Here is a 17,197-nt window from a genome sequence, read left to right as displayed (position 1 = left end):
AGAAGTCGGGCTACTGACATTGTTACAGAATGACAAAGGCAGCTTCCATACTCCCCTCATTACTGAAGCCCTGGTCAGTGTCCTAGGTTCCATCCTGGTGCAGGGCATGCTGGGATCTGTAGTGCTTGTGACCCGGTTCACTTGCCCAGAAGAGCTGGAGCCTTCAGAGTTGATGCGTAGCAGCAGACGAGGGGTTAATCTGCCTCCGGGCGCCGTGATGGAAAAACAAATACCACGGTGGCTGAAAAAAGCACAGCAATGCTCCTGTTTGCCCAGAACTGTTGTCAGTCTGCAGAGCTGTGACAGCTGTCACAACCGCTGCCTGCGAGCTCCTGCCTGGTCAGAGCTGTGACGGCCCCCCAACTGCTGCCTGCGGGCTCCTGCCTGATCAGAGCCTACCCCAACCACTTTCTGTGGGCTCCTGCCTGGTCAGCTGTGACAGGGTCCTCCCACAACTGCTGCCTGCGAGCTCCTGCCTGATCGGAGCCTACCCCCCAACTGCTGCCTGATCAGAGCCTACCCCCCAACTGCTGCCTGCAAGCTTCTGCCTGGGCAGAGCTGTAACAGCCCCCCAACTGCTGCCTGTGGGCTCCTGCCTGATCAGAGCCTACTCCCAACTGCTGCCTGCGAGCTTCTGCCTTATCAGAGCCTACCCCTCCAAAACTGCCTGCGAGCTTCTGCCTGGTCAGAGCTGTGACAGGGGCCTCCCACAACCCCTGCCTGCGGGCTCCTGCCTGATCGGAGCATACCCCCCCCACCAACGCTGTCTGCAGGCTCCTGCCTAATCTGAGCTGTGACAGGGCGAACACTAGGAATCCAGCGCAGGCGATTTGGGGGCAGCCGGCTCCACCATAGACTGTAATAAAAATGACGGCGCACAGGGAGTAACCGGTGCCGTCAGAAGATGGCGCTGAAGTTACTTTTCAAACAGTTATTTGGCTGCCAGCAATAGCTGGAAGCAGAATTTCATTGTTCTCCCCTCCCCCCCCATTATCCAGGTGGACCTGGAGGGGGAATAGTAATTAACCTCGCTGGGACTTGTGCAGGAGCAGGATAAGCCATATATCGGCTGTATCCTGTGGCGATTTCTCTCGTACAGTGATGGGGACCCCCTCACAACTGCTTCCTACTGGCTTCAGCCTGATCAGAGCTGTGACATAAACCTTGTGTGGAGGTGACAGTTCTGTGACCCCCAGCAATATGGGAGCTGTCACGGCTGAATTCTAAGTATGCAAGCTCCAGGGTGGTTGTGAGGCTGGCAGTGATCTGTGCTCTACTCGCACTGAAATCAACATAACTGCTTTTACACTACATGCTAAAAAAAAATGTAAGCAGTTAAAGCCTGACTGAACACAGGACTAGTTCATCTCCTCATAGGGGATTCTCGGGTATTTGTTTTTTCAAAGTATTTACTGAACAGCAGTTTAACTGCCAAAACATTAAGCTGCCCACCTCCCTACTCACTTGCACTCTATTTTGGCAGGTAGACTTACCAACTGTCATTCAGGGACTGTCTTTGTAAACCAAGAAAATTCTGAGAGCCCCCATGAAGAGATGAAAATAAAAAAAAATACATATATCCAGGCACATCGCCTCTAGTTAGGACATTAAATAAATTATTAGGGAAAGGGAGGTGCTGAAGGGGGTGTGGCTAGAAAACAGCAAAAATCTATTAACCCTTCGCACTCTTGCATGCAAATGTTCAAACAAATGCATTCACAGATTCACTCATCCAGGCACCACTGTTATCCCTACAGCTAAATTAAAAGCCAGGGTTTTAGTTCACAGAAGAATGCATTCTTATGCTTAATCACCTATACTGCGCAGAAGTACCCAGGTAAACATAGGTGTCCTAACTCTGGCCCTGTAACATGCATAGTGCAGACATGCAAACACAATCATTGCATCAAACCTATCAATGGATTAGGAGCACACATCCTGCCGTCCTCTCCTGGGACAGATAGCGCATCTTACCAATCGCACAAGGGAGCTAACGTAATGTATCCATGTGCACCATGCGCATACACCAGCATAAGCTGTGTGCATGCTGACAAATACATACAGGGGAAGGAGGGAGTGCACTAAATTGGACCCTAGCCACAGGGGTCAGTAACAAGAAAAAAATACATATATCCAGGCACATCGTATGTTTATCTGGGTACTTCTGCGCAGTATAGGTGACTAAGCATAAGAATGCATTCTTCTGTGAACAAAAACCCCGGCTTTTAACTTAGCTGTAGGGATAACAGTTGTGCCTGGATGAGTGAATCTGTGAATGCATTTGTTTGAACATTTGCATGCAAGAGTGCGAAGGGTTAATAGATTTTTGCTGTTTTCTAGCCACACCCCCTTCAGCACCTGCTTTTCCTTAATAATTTAATGTCCTAACTAGAGGCGATGTGCCTGGATATATGTATTTTTTTTCTTGTTACTGACCCCTGTGGCTAGGGTCTAATTTAGTGCACTCCCTCCTTCCCCTGTATGTGTTTGTCAGCATGCACACAGCTTATGCTGGTGTATGCGCATGGGGCACATGGACACATAACGTTAGCTCCCTTGTGCGATTGGTAAGATGCACTGTCTGTCCCAGGAGAGGACGTCAGGATGTGTGCTCCTAATCCATTGATAGGTTTGATGCAATGAATGTGTTTGGCCCTGTAACATGCATAGTGCAAACATGCAAACACATTCATTGCATCAAACCTATCAATGGATTAGGAGCACACATCCTGACGTCCTCTCCTGGGACAGACAGTGCATCTTACCAATCGCACAAGGGAGCTAACGTTATGTATCCATGTGCACCATGCGCATACACCAGCATAAGCTGTGTGCATGCTGACAAACACATACAGGGGAAGGAGGGAGTGCACTGAACTAGACCCTAGCCACAGGGGTCAGTAACAAGAAAAAAATACATATATCCAGGCACATCGCCTCTAGTTAGGACATTAAATAAATTATTAAGGAAAAGCAGGTGCTGAAGGGGGTGTGGCTAGAAAACAGCAAAAATCTATTAACCCTTCGCACTCTTGCATGCAAATGTTCAAACAAATGCATTCACAGATTCACTCATCCAGGCACAACTGTTATCCCTACAGCTAAGTTAAAAGCCGGGGTTTTAGTTCACAGAAGAATGCATTCTTATGCTTAGTCACCTATACTGCGCAGAAGTACCCAGGTAAACATAGGTGTCCTAACTCTGGCCCTGTAACATGCATAGTGCAAACATGCAGAGTTAGGACACCTATGTTTACCTGGGTACTTCTGCGCAGTATAGGTGACTAAGCATAAGAATGCATTCTTCTGTGAACTAAAACCCCGGCTTTTAACTTAGCTGTAGGGATAACAGTTGTGCCTGGATGAGTGAATCTGTGAATGCATTTGTTTGAACATTTGCATGCAAGAGTGCGAAGGGTTAATAGATTTTTCCCATGAAGAGATGGACTAGGCCAAAACCTGTCATATTTTAACGGCTTACTTTTTTCACTGCAGGGGTGCTTTAACTTTAAGATATGATTGGGGTATCTGAAGTACTGGTAACTACAGCTTGCATGCAAATTTGCAGCTTGGAACTGCACTGGATTGGCCCGTTGGCAAGTTTTATCTAACTTGCATTAAAAGTGCATGCAAACCAGCATTATCAGTATCTCGGTGATTGGAGACTGGCAGTGTGCTGAAAGTAACAATGGCTCCTGCTCTGCTGACTCCTGCAGCAAGGTGAGTCGAGGTGCATAATCTGTATTCCTGACGGGTTACCGTTGTCATGGCTGCTCAATGCAGATGTATTCCTGACGGGTTACCGTTGTCATGGCTGCTCAATGCAGATGTATTCCTGACGGGTTACCGTTGTCATGGCTGCTCAATGCAGATGTATTCCTGACGGGTTACCGTTGTCATGGCTGCTCAATGCAGATGTATTGCTGACGGGTTACCGTTGTCATGGCTGCTCAATGCAGATGTATTCCTGACGGGTTACCGTTGTCATGGCTGCTCAATGCAGATGTATTCCTGAAGGGTGACTGTCATGGCTGCTCAATGCAGATGTATTCCTGACGGGTTATCGTTGTCATGGCTGCTCAATGCAGATTGTATTCCTGACGGGTTACCGTTGTCATGGCTGCTCAATGCTGATGTATTCCTGACGGGTTACCGTTGTCATGGCTGCTCAATGCAGATTGTATTCCTGACGGGTTACCGTTGTCATGGCTGCTCAATGCTGATGTATTCCTGATGGGTTACCGTTGTCATGGCTGCTCAATGCAGATTGTATTCCTGACCAGTTGGGCCACATTTACACTTAATCAGTTGCTCTTAGGCTAGGTTTCCATTTGTGCGGCGGCATGCGTCTTGCGAGCCGTGATGCCGGCACAGCTGTTGCCTCTCGCAGCTGAATCCCTCTAGCCGTGCTATGCGTGGCTATGGGATTCGGACAGCTACGTACAAAATTATGCTGCAGGGCCTCAGATTTTTCCTCGGACACGAATTCGGATGGCTCTCATAGACTTCTATAGGCTGCTGAAAGCCATCCGAATTCGTGGGCGGGGAATCTGCCTGGATTTGCAGCAGTGGAAACCCGGCCTTAGTCATTTTGAAAGTAATGCCCATGTTTCCTAATGGCTCAGTTCACACTATACACGTTTTACCTGAAAGATTTTTCATAATGCACTGCTTGGGAGAAGAGAGAACCCGTAACGGCTGATCAAAGAGAAACTATGACCGAGAATTGAACTTCATTGAGAATTCAATTCGTTTTCACAAATAGATCAGGGGGTGCTGTATGGCTGATATTGTGGTGAAACCCCTCCTACCAGAAACTCTGAGGACCATGGTGCTGGCTGTTTCCTGTCTGTGAACCTCGTTGCATTGTGGGGAATAACAGCTGTTTACAATTGCCAAAAAAGCAAGCAGCAGCTACTTCCACTGATATTACCAGCCAGCATTAAAAATGTTGCCATGTGATAAATCAGGGAGAGAAAAGATTTTACAACGGGCACAAATACTGACTAAATCATTTATACATAATTATTTTAAACATTAAGCTTTTTTTACATTATTTTCACTGGAGTTTCTCTTTAAGTGTAAATGGGGCCTTACTGTTGTCATGGCTGCTCAATGCAGATTGTATTCCTGACTGGTTACTGTTGCCATGGCTGCTCAATGCAGATTTTGTTTACTTTTGCACTAATTTTAAGGCCTGAGGCTGAAAAGGGGACAACAGTCTAACGTTGAGTTACAAATGGATGTTCAATGCTTGTGTAAAATGGAATTTGCATGCAGAATGTGGGCACATGAGCCTGAAGAGGGCAATATGGCACAATGTGGGTTATTCCTGATCACCACCTGTGGTGCCAGTATTACTGCTGGACACAGAAGCAGGGTGGCATGGCCAGCATATGGACCATAATAGGTGCAGGGATGCCTGGAAGACCACCAGATTTCATTACTCTCCATTAGGCCTGGCCCTGATTAGGAGAACTCATGGAGAAGCATGTGATCAGCTGATAGATTTGTAAGGTTCTGATTTGCTAGTACTGATCATGTGATAAACCAGGAAGTTATCACAGCAAATCAGAGGCTTACAAATCTATCAGCTGATCAAACTGATCACATGCTTCTCCATGAGTTCTCATAAGCATTGCCATCTGTACTCTCCAGAGATGGGAAGTCCGGATCTTTTAAATGATTCGGATGATTCGAATCAGATCATTGAAAAGATCTGGATCTTTGAAACAAATCTTCGAATCATTTTACTAGGGAAGCATTCTGGGGGTGAAATGACTAGCAGGGCAGGACTTAAGTTAAGTGCAGCTGTTTGGAGCAGAGTGCAGGAGGATCACATTGCACTGCAATCACAGTGCCTGCCCTGTCATTCTGGCCCAGCACGCTGTCTGCAAAGTTACTGAGCTGAGCCAAAAGTTTCTCATTTGTTCATTGTACACAACTACGGAACAGACAGCCTATAATGAGCAGCACATTGCAGCCAGTATGTGTGCTCTACACATATCTGGCAGTGGCACCCATGTCCCCTCTCTCTCTCATCTACCTGTCCCTGTGCAAGGCTGCCTCCCCTCCAACAGAGCGATCCATCTCAGCTCTGCTTCCAGGACCCCACCCCCCCCCCCCCTGCCTGCTGAGAGGGGGGGGGGGGGGGGGGCGCGTGCCACTCCTGGCCCCACCCCCTTTGTGAATCCGAATCGTTCATGATCCGGACAACACTAGTACTCTCCCATTTGGCCAACCAACATGTTCACAAGAGAATATCTGTCTGTATGGAGTCTGCAAAATGCCTGGAATGAGAAACTTACAATGACCAGATCTTGAGTGTTGCTAGTTAGTAGAGCCATATCTGTGGTCTCATCTAAAGGTCTGTACACACGGTAGATTAGTCACTGCAGACGAGCAGCGTCACGCAAACTACTTTACCCCTGACGGATGCAATGAGTCTTTCAAACTACACCCACAAAGCCGTATGCTGAATTACTGTCATTACAAAAAAACACCTGTGGGTGAAAGTGACATTTTTCTCCAGCATGCGTGTGTTTAATCTACACTGTACACACCTGGCCACCTGCCTGATGCCTGCCAGCAACTGTTGCCTTACACCCTAGGTTCTCAATGTGTGGTATGTGTACCCCAGGGGGTATTTCTGATGGTTCCAGGGAGTACTCAGGCTTGATATACTTAAAGGGGAACTACAGCGAAAAACTGTAAAATTTAAAATATGTGCAAACATATACAGATAAGAGGTACATTTTTACAGAGTAAAATGAGCCATAAATGACTTTTCTCCTATGTTGCTGTCACTTACAGTAGCCAGTAGAAATCTGACAGAAGTGACAGGTTTTGGACTAGTCCATCTCTTCATAGGGGATTCTCAGAGATGTATTTATTTTCAAAAGCACTTAGTGAATGGCAGTTGTTCTGTCCAACTGCCAGAAAACTGTGTAGGGAGCAGGGAAGCTGGCCGGCATCATTGGTTAAATCCTTTTTAGGGAATAGCTTTATAAAGAATAAAAGCCTTGCTGAGAATCCCTTATGAAGAGATGGGGCTTGATTCACAAAGCGGTGCAAAGTGTTTGCACGCCTGTGAAAAGCCCTTTATCACGCCTAAACTCAGTTTAGGAGTGATAAGAAGAAACTCGCGCGATGTCCCGCGCGCAAAGTTTTGCGCGCGTAGCGCACCGCGCTGCGCGCGCAGTGTGCCCTGCTTCGCGCGCAGCGTCCATTGAGCCCTATGGGACTTTGCGCGCGCAGCGCGGTGCGCTACGCGCGCAAAACTTTGCGCGCGGGAGCTTCGCGCGAAGAGCAGCACAAATCGGTGATAACTCAGCTTTGCACCGCTTATCACGCCTAAAGTCTTTTAGGCGTGATAACTGAGTTATCACCGCTTTGTGAATCAAGCCCATGGACTAGTCCAAAACCTGTCACTTCTGTCAGATTTCTACTACCTACTGTAGCAACATAGGAGAAAAGTAATTTATGACTCATTTTACTCTGGAAGAAACATACTTCTTATCTGTATATGTTTGCAGATATTTAAAATTTTACAGTTTTTCGCTGTAGTGCCCCTTTAACCAAGAATAACGAATTTAGAGTTTTTTAGAAAATTATAAATCTTATTTGTACTACACCAAATTAGTATTTTAGCTAAATAAAAGCAATAGTAAATGCTTTGAAATTGTTTAGAACCAATGATCATGCACTATGATTAAATATATATTTGTCAAGGGGTACTTGAGATAATGTTTACTATGCTGGGGGTACTTGGTGAGTACAGTGTTTAAAAAGGGTACATACCAATAAAATGTTGAGAAACCCTGCTTTAGACGATCTGCTGGGTGGATCGGGCAAAATGCACAATATTGGTTGCTCGACATTGTTTGGCTACTTTTTCACAAAAACTCTGGCCCTAAACAACGAACTGTTCCTTGGATGTTTCCAATACCTTTTGTATACTGTGTACATAGCTTCAGTTTCTTTATTAGCCCAATCGGGCGCGTAACTAGGCCCCACGGGGCCCTCCTGCAGATTTTCAGAGCGGGTTCCCCCCCCCCCCGGGCTGTTTTGTGGGGGCTGGAGGGGTGGCAGCATGAGGTGAAGGCCGTGGCCACAGTCGGCGGGGAGAGGGGAAGTTCCCTTCCTGTCCCTCACCTCGGGGCTCTCCCCTCTGCGCTCCCCTCCAGCTTAAATGTGTGTCCGTGGGCAGCGGCGGGCAGGAAACCGATACATACCTTCCGTGCGCTCCAGCCTGCGTTCCTCTCGCTAGCCTCTAACGCGACTTCCTGTTATACCGGAAGTCGCATCAAAGGCTAGCGAGAGGAACGCAGGCTGGTGGAGCGCACGGAAGGTAAGTATCTGTTTCCTGCCCGCCGCTGCCCACGGACACACATTTAAGCTGGAGGGGGGCGCAGAGGGGAGAGCCCCGAGGTGAGGGAGAGGGGGGGAACTTCCCCTCTCCCCGCCGACTGTGGACACGGCTTTCCCCTCATGCTGCCACCCCTCCAGCCCCCACAAAATGGCCCCGTGCGGGCCCCACGGGGGGCCCTGCCCCCCCACCCCCGCAGGAGCAGGTGCTGCAGGCCCTATTGTTACACCAGTGAGCCCAATGTCTCACTTTCATCTTGGTACCCATTTTACAGCACATTTGTCCCATCCTGGGTTGGGCAGAAGTAACTCGTACCAAGCAACTCAAACCTACCAAGTTCTTGAGTCGAGGTAGTCACAGGAAATAACGTTCATGTGACCTGGAGCATGTTGACTTTTCCTTTCTTGAGATTGAAGTCTGGAGAAGCTTCATACAACCTGGATTATCATGACAGGCTTTCACTGTATTGTCCTCGGATATCTCTGAATGTCCGGGATTACTGTGAGATCGTGAAGAAGGTTTAATCTCCCATGACTGGTCTTCTCCTGCCCTTGATGGGGTGATGCCAGCCATTGGGTAGCCATGCCTTGTTTCCTGAAAGGATGATGGCACAGATGGACCTGTCTTGTTAATGTCAGACGATGACGCACTTTGCCTTAGATGCTCCGCGGGGTTATCTGGAGTAGTTAGCAAGCCTCTATCATCCAGCCTGACAACAATAAGCTAGTTAGTGCTTCTCTAATGCCAAGGTTGGAGCAATGGCAAGTCTGTGTGGAAAGTTCTACAAAGATGTCAAACAAACCCTAATCTCTGAGGGTTGGGGAGGTTGAAGTTCAGCCAAAAACTTCTGTTCTGCCTGGAAACTCATCAGGACCATTCATCACGGCAACTGAGGACATCCCGGCCATTCTCCAGTCCAATCCGATTCCTGCTGAACCTCACTGGTTCACGTCCAAGCCACTTATCTGCGTGAAATCTATTAAAATTTCCTCAACCATCCCTAATCTCCAGGGATACATTTACCTGCTATAGCTCAGGCTCAGTAAAACACTTATGGTAGCTATAGTGGTGGGTCTCTGAGAGATGGCTGGATGTTATCACAGGAGGATAAAGCTAAACTGGTGTGATTAGTCACGAGATTGAGAAGTCCATCACCGTGAGGGTATTTCTTGCAATATGCCAATTTTAAACGAGGCACTTGAAATGAGCAATTAAAATCTCTTGTGTAGCTCATGCTTAAAGCTGTGTACTCATCGCCTGCAATGATAGTTTCAGAAGACACTTACTTTGCTAAGGAATGTTGTACAGACAATGCTGGGGTCTTGCCAAATTCTGCCCAGCAGAGAACAGATGAGGATGACGGGCAGCACACCCTGTAGGCTGCATGGAATACAGTAGTAGATGGCCAAGGACTCTCCAGCTCAGTGGCTTACTAATAAGATGGGTCAAACTATTCGCCCGGCAAAATTTATGCGGTGAACAAGGGGCATTCGTGTTTGCCCCCTCAGGTGAATACACGGCGTGTTCAACCCGCCCCCTATACATCATAATTGAGCTAAACTCTGACCCCTTACCTCACAGTCAGCAGGCACATGGCAGCCAATCAGCTAGCACCCTTCCCTGGACCCACCACCGCCACCTATCAGAAAGCCAGCAGCACAGCAGCCATTTTGCAGTCTGTGTTTGGCTTCTGTGCTAGGCAGATCAGGGAGAGTGTGCTGTGACAGGGAGAGGGTTAGGTAGGCCTGTGATCTGTGTCCTCAGTGCCGATTCTTGCTGCTACCACAGTGTCCTGACACAGGGAACAATGTACCATCCCCTTCTTAAGGATGGTACATTGTTTTTCTTGCCATTGTATTCAGGGCCAGTTCTGGACTTTTTGCTGCCTGAGGCAAACTTGTGAAGGTTCCCCAGCCCCAAATTGGAATGATCGCACAGCGCCAGACAACTTACATGTTATAGTTGCGGCGTCAATCGCAAGCGTACTGAGCCTGCGCTTGACGGCGCAAAGGTGAAGAAGAGTACGGGTTGCTGGGGGCCGACTCTGAGACAGGCCTGGTGCACACCGAGCGGTTTTTGAAGCAATCCGCAAACCGCTTCCGCCTTGGAAAACGCATGGCTAATGTATTTCAATGGGATGATGCACACCGGCGGTTTGCGGTTTTTAGCGGTTTGCAGAAGCGTTTCTGCCTCAATGTAAAGTATAGGAAAAGCTCAAACCGCTCTGGAAAACGCCAGATCAAATCGGTTTGCCAAGTGTTTTTGTTACAGAAGCTGTTCAGTAACAGCTTTTACTGTAACAATATTTGTAATCTGCTACAAAAACGCTCCAAAAAACGCTAGGAAAACCTCTCTAAACATGCCTAGAATCGCTCTGAAATCTGCTCCAAAAACCTCTAGCGTTTTGAGGATCTGCTAGCGGTTTTGGGGTGCACTGGGCCTCAGCCGAAAATGAAACTAATCAGCGGCGGGGACCGGAGGGCACAGGGCGGCTGCAGGGGCTTGGGGAAGCTCCAGGTAAGTTACATTTTTTTTTGCTGTGGGTTAAGGTTCCCTTTAAGATCTGAAACAGTCTTGTACCCACCTAGTATGAATGTTTCCCTACACAATCTGCTCATAGCATTCAATATCTGTTGACTCTCATACTACATGGAGGTGGTTCAATTGGTCAATGATTGGCCAATCATAATTGAAGGTGTGTAGTAGGCTTCATAATGGTCATACTGGCCGCCATCTCTCTATCTTCCTTGAAGTGTGAGCTTCTCTGCCAATGTCAGACGGTCGTGCTCTGACTGCGCTGGATGATTCCCAGAATAGCAGAGATGCCCCCGGGAGGTGCCGTCGCCTAGTTGGCGAACGCTCAAAGCTTTGGACTGGGCAGAGTTCCAGATCTCACCATTGGAGGAGTCCCACCTCATTAGCGTGGAATGGACATTGTTGTGTGAGCGGTCTGCTGGCCCCACCGTGCCTCGCGTCTGCCTGGCAGTATTATTATCATTGGCATAACTACGAGGAGGAATATCAGCGCTTGTGGTTAATGTTTGAAGGAACGTCATGGAATGGCTGGGCCTCTGCTTCTCGGAACTTCCCTGGACCTGCAGCGGTTGGCCGGTTGGACACACAGGAGAAGGTTTCTGGGCTGGAGGCTGGATTGGCTGAACTCTGGCAGTGTGGAGTGAAGTTTGGGCCCTCGGTGACCCGGTCACGATCCTCTCGTGTATTCAGGTCATGCTGTATTGTGCTTGTTTGGTGACACAGGCCTCCTGCCAGGAGCTGCTTGTAGGACAATAATAACTCATGTATTGTCCCTGGCCACATGCTGAGACTTGTAGTCCCTGCTGCTGCCTCATATATGGACTGATAAAGAAAAGCTCCGCTTACACTAAGAAGAGAATATTTTTTTTAAAGAAATGCCGCTATCGTAGAGGTTTTAGTCATTTAAAGGAGAACTGTAGAGAAACGTGTATGGAGGCTGCCATATTTATTTCCATTTAAGTTATACCAGTTGCTTTGCTGTCCTGCTGATCCTCTGCCTCTAATACTTTCAGCCACAGCCCCTGAACAAGCATGCAGCAGATCAGGTTTTTCTGACAATTTTGACAGATATGACAAGATTAGCTGCATGCTTGTTTCTGGAGTGTGATTCAGCCACTACTTCAGCCAAATATATCAGCAGGACTGCCAGGCAACTGGTATTGTTTAACAGCAAATAAATATGGCAGCCTCTGTATCCCTCTCACTGCAGGTGTGCTTTAATGTCACAAATGATCTTACCATCTGTAGCTGGCATACCTCCCAACTTTTTCAGATGAGAAAGAGGAACAATTTAAGACACACCCCTAACCACGCCCCTAACCACAGCTATTCCACACCTCTAACCACACCACCACCACAACTTTAGCACATAACACTAAGAATTAATAAGCAAAATATGTAATTTTAGAGTTCAAACCACACTGGTCCTTTCTATCATCATCAGTTTTTCTTCACTTTAACCTTTAAAATAAGAAATATATCAGTTTAAAGGGGAACTGAAGTAAGAGGTGTACGGAGGCTGCCATATTTATTTCCTTTTAATCAATACCAGTTGCGTGGCAGCCCTGCTGGTCTATTTCTCTGCAGTAGTATCTGAATAACACCAGAAACAAGCATGCAGCTAATCTTGTCAGATCTGACTTCAAAGTCTGAAACACCTGATTTGCTGCATGCTTGTTCAGGGGCTATGGCTAATAGCATTAGAGGCAGAGGATCAGCAGGGCTGCCAGGCAACTGGTATTGCTTAAAAGGAAATAACCATGGCAGCCTCCATATCCCTCTCGCTTTAGTTGTCCTTTAACTTTATTCCCATCCTTTAAAGTCAGATCTGACAAGACTAGCTGCATGCTTGTTTCTGGTGTTAAGGTGCCCATACACTCGTCAGATTGGCAGCAGATAGATAAGAAATGCATCTGATGATCTATCTGATGTGTTTTTAGAATATTTTTTACCAGGATAGAATTCCAATAGATTTCAGTTTGAAATCTATTGAAATTCGATGTGATGGCATTTTTTTGCCATCAGATTTCCATTAAGGCCAATGCAAAATGATAAGCAATCTCATCAGATCGACCTAAATTTTCCACCCTGCAAGTTCGATGGAAATCCATCGAAATCGATCGAAATCGGCCGTCGATCGGTCGATTGGCCAACCGATTTGCAATCGATCGATCAGGATCGATCGGTCGGCCAGAAAATCGGCTGAGTGTATGGGCTGCTTTATTCAGATACTACTGCAGAGAAATAGACCAGCAGGGCTGCCAGGCAATTGGTATTGATTAAAAGATAATAAATATGGCAGCCTCCGTATACCTCTTACTTCAGTTCCCCTTTAAGAGCCAGTTAAACACATTTTCAGTAGTAAAATACATATATTTACACAGATCTGTACATCAGTCCTGAAGGAGGGACACGTGAGGAAGAAAGGGGGACAGGGCTCCCAAAGAGGTACTGGCCCTCCGAAAATGGGACAGTGGGGAGCTGGCTAAGAATTTCCAAAAACAATAGCTCAAAGTGCTCTTGACTGTAACCACGACAACAGTATTCCGTACACTCTCTTTGAAGACACTGTTGGCAATTGCCACCTTGCTGCAGGAGTCATAATCTGCATGGAGCAGGAGCCATTGTTACTCCTTTTCACCACCTGGACTAATAGATGTATTGGGAGAAAAACTGCAGCAGCTTGTGCCCCAAGAGCAAAAGGTGGGGCTGTGTATGGATGTCCAATAAGATCCTGATGAGTTCATGCAATTTTATGCAAATTGATGCAGGTTGGAAATGGACCAATCAAATGCTGAATTTCATTGACAACGTGGTGTGACATGCTGGAGGAAGTGGGCCCCCGTGACTGAACCCTCTCCCCCTGCTGCTACATAGATTGTTGTCTAGCGAGCTGGTGAGTAACGGTCTTCACCCGGGGGCCCCTCCCCCTCCAGCAGGCAGTAGATATTTGTCCTTCGGCGGGAGGGCGGCCATCTTTTCTTACATAAAAAAGACACCTCATAAAGGTGGCCATACACTGGCCCGATTCGCGGCCGTTTCGACAGCAGATTCGATCCTGGGATCGAATCTGCTGCCAATCGTTCGCGCTAAACGCACCCGCCAATCCGATTTCCTCCCGAAATCGGATCGGTCTGTCGATCGCGCCGTGCGGGAAATTACCCTCGATCGCCCGCGGGTAGGGTGCGCGTCGCTAGCGGCGGCCGATCCGATCAGGTATACATTACCTGACGCTGGCTCCCGGGCATCTTCTCCGCGCTGCACCACTCTGTTCCGGCTCCATCCCGGCGCTTCCTGTGTCACTGCAGTGACCAGGAAGTGAAGAGGGAGCTCTATTTGAACTTCCTGGTCACGGAGTGACACAGGAAGCGCCGGGATGGAGCCGGAACAGAGCCGTGCAGCGCGGAGAAGATGCCCGGGAGCCAGCGTCAGGTAATGTATACGGGGGGGGGGGGGGAGGGGGGGGACAGGCGGCAGGAGCAGCTCAACAGATTGTGATCGGTTTCAGGCTGAAATCGATTCACAATCTGTTTGCAGTAAAGGCAGCCATACGATCCCTCTCTGATCAGATTTGATCAGATAGGGATCTGTCAGCTGGTCGATCTAATGGCAAATCGACCGGTGTATGGCTACCTTAACTCACCTACTCCAGGTTCCCATCGCTGCCTCTTCCATCCTGTCCGCTCTCCCGTTCTGCCGCAGTGTCCTCACGTAAATGCCGACATCTTCCCAGCAATGGCGCTGACGGCACTGTGAATGGCAGGGTGTAGATGCCAGTATATAGGAGAGGACACTGCGGCAGAACAGGGAAGCTGACAGGACGGAAGAGGCAGCGATGAGAACCTGGAGTAGGTGAGTTAGGGTGAATTAACCCTTTGCACATCACATGCGAATGTTCAAACCAATCTTCCAGGCACCACTGCCAGGGCTGTTTCTTGGGCAGTGCAGGCAGGGCAGTCGCCCTGAGCGCAGACCAGCAAGTAGAAGAAGGGGATGCAGGCAGAAGGACATAACCGCTAGGAAGCTGGTGACGCGCAGTGCAGCCAAATGGAAGAAGAATATTGCCAGTGCGATCACCTTCCTTGACTCCTCCCAGGCTGCCTGCGTCAGACATCACGTCATCATCATGTCACCACCGCGCGATGACACCTGGTGTCCTGTAGCGGTACTGCAGGCTGTCAGTGCTCGGCGCCCATGGAGGAGTCGGCTTTCCGGGCTCTCTTCACCTGTGTGTTTTCCTGGTCCCTGCTTCCTCCTGGATGAGCGGCTGGTCACTAGTAAGTAGGCAGATCTACTTGTGACCTGTGGCTGTGTGACTGTCCCTAAAGAGTAAGGGTTCGCGAGTCCACAGGGGGTGGGGGGAAGGGGGCACAATTTTTAAACCCTCACCCTGGGTGCAATTTAGCCTAGAAACTGCCCTGGCCACTGCTATCCCTACAGCCAAGTTAAAAGCCAGGGTCTTAGTTACAAAAGAATGTATTCCCTTGTGTAGTCACCTACACTGTGCAGAAGTACCCAGGTAATTATAGGTGTCCTAACTCTGGCCCTGTAACATGCACAGTACAGACATGCAGACATTCATTGCATCAATCCTACCTCCCCAATGTATCCCCCCGTAGCTGAGCCTTTGTGGAAGCAGCGGCAGACGTTGGCACTGATGCTGCGGTTTAACGTTTCGGATGGCACTCTTGGCATAGGAGGTGACATGGGCTTGGCACAGGCGCAGTGCATGTTGTATGAACATAAAGCTGGCAGAGCAGGTGCCAATTAGAGGTACGGCTGCATGGAAACTGAGGTGTATAAAACCACAAGCATTTAAAATGGGTGCCACGGGAATTCTGGGGCCGATAGCCGCAAGTATAGTATCAGTAAATGACAGTTATTCTAATATGAATCTCTGCATAATTCTGATAGAACATCATCAATATTTACAGAGATTTTCAGGGGCGTAACTAGAAATCACTGGACCTCCCTGCAAAACTTTTGATGCGGCCCCCTCCCTCTGCACACTGAATAGAGACTGTCTACAAATCTTTGTCTACAAGACTGTATGATTCCGTATAAGTGACTGAGCAGATGCCGTCATTAGAACAATTGTGCAGAGAGCAGAACATTTTTTCACTTCTTGCCCTTAGTTGTTAGTCTCTCAGGACAGGCCCCCCTGTGGCTTCTGGGCCCCCCCTGGGGATGCATCCCTTGCAGGACCTATTGTTACGCCCCTGGCAATGTAACTTGTGATTAGTCACAGATGAGGGGGAATTACACAAGCTAAACTCTCTAAATACACACAGGGTGCATTTCTCTGTTTTCCTTTGTCCTGTGCAAGAGTTCCACTTTAAGTGACAGAGGGTTGGATCTGGTCCCTGATAGAGGGAAAGTTGGGAGCCGGGGATTCCCTCCAGGAAGCGGTATGGAGAGTCGGGATGCGGAGGAGGAAGGAGAGAAGCAGGATCCAGGAAGCAGCTGTTTATCATACAGGTGTAGCGCTGTTTGCTGAGGTGTGAGGCACAGCTGACAGAGGGATAAGTAGGGACGCGTCTCTGTGTGGCCCGGCAGATCTTATCACCGGCGATGCCAATCTGCAGAGCAATCCTAAGCAGCGTTTTGGCCCGGGTTGCTGGAAGACTCGGGGGGGAGGAGGATTACTGTGAGGGTGGGCATTGGGTTTAGACAACACACGATAACAGGGTGAGATGCTATGGATCCATTCTGGTGGCCCTCTTTGTATTCTGCTCCGGATTCCACATTTTCTGGCTTCATATTTCCATACGTATTATGCCTGGTGAAGGGGCTGGACAGACACAAAACAGGGATACTTAAAGGATACCCAAAGTGACATGTGACATGATGAGATAGACACGTGTATGTACAGTGCCTAGCACACAAATAACTATGCTGTGTTCCTTTTTTTTATTTCTCTGCCTGAAAGAGTTAAATATCAGGTATGTAAGTGGCTGACTCAGTCCTGACTCAGACAGGAAGTGACTACAGTGTGACCCTCACTGATAAGAAATTCCCCTTTTTACCTCTTTCTTGCTCTCAGAAGCCATTTTCTGCTAGGAAAGTGTTTTATAGTTAGAATTTCTTATCAGTGAGGGTCACACTGTAGTCACTTCGTGTCTGAGTCAGGACTGAGTCAGCCACTTACATACCTGATATTTAACTATTTCAGGCAGAAAAAGAAAAAAAAGGAACACAGCCTAGATATTAGTGTGCTAGGCCCTGTACATACACATGTCTATCTGATCATGTCACATGTCACTTCGGGTATCCTTTAACTATCTGGGAATTGGG

Source organism: Hyperolius riggenbachi, chromosome 2, assembly GCF_040937935.1.
Source record: "Hyperolius riggenbachi isolate aHypRig1 chromosome 2, aHypRig1.pri, whole genome shotgun sequence".
Classification (NCBI taxonomy): Eukaryota; Metazoa; Chordata; class Amphibia; order Anura; family Hyperoliidae; genus Hyperolius; species Hyperolius riggenbachi.
The sequence above is the reverse complement of the archived record's forward strand: the minus strand, read 5'-3'. Positions refer to the sequence as shown.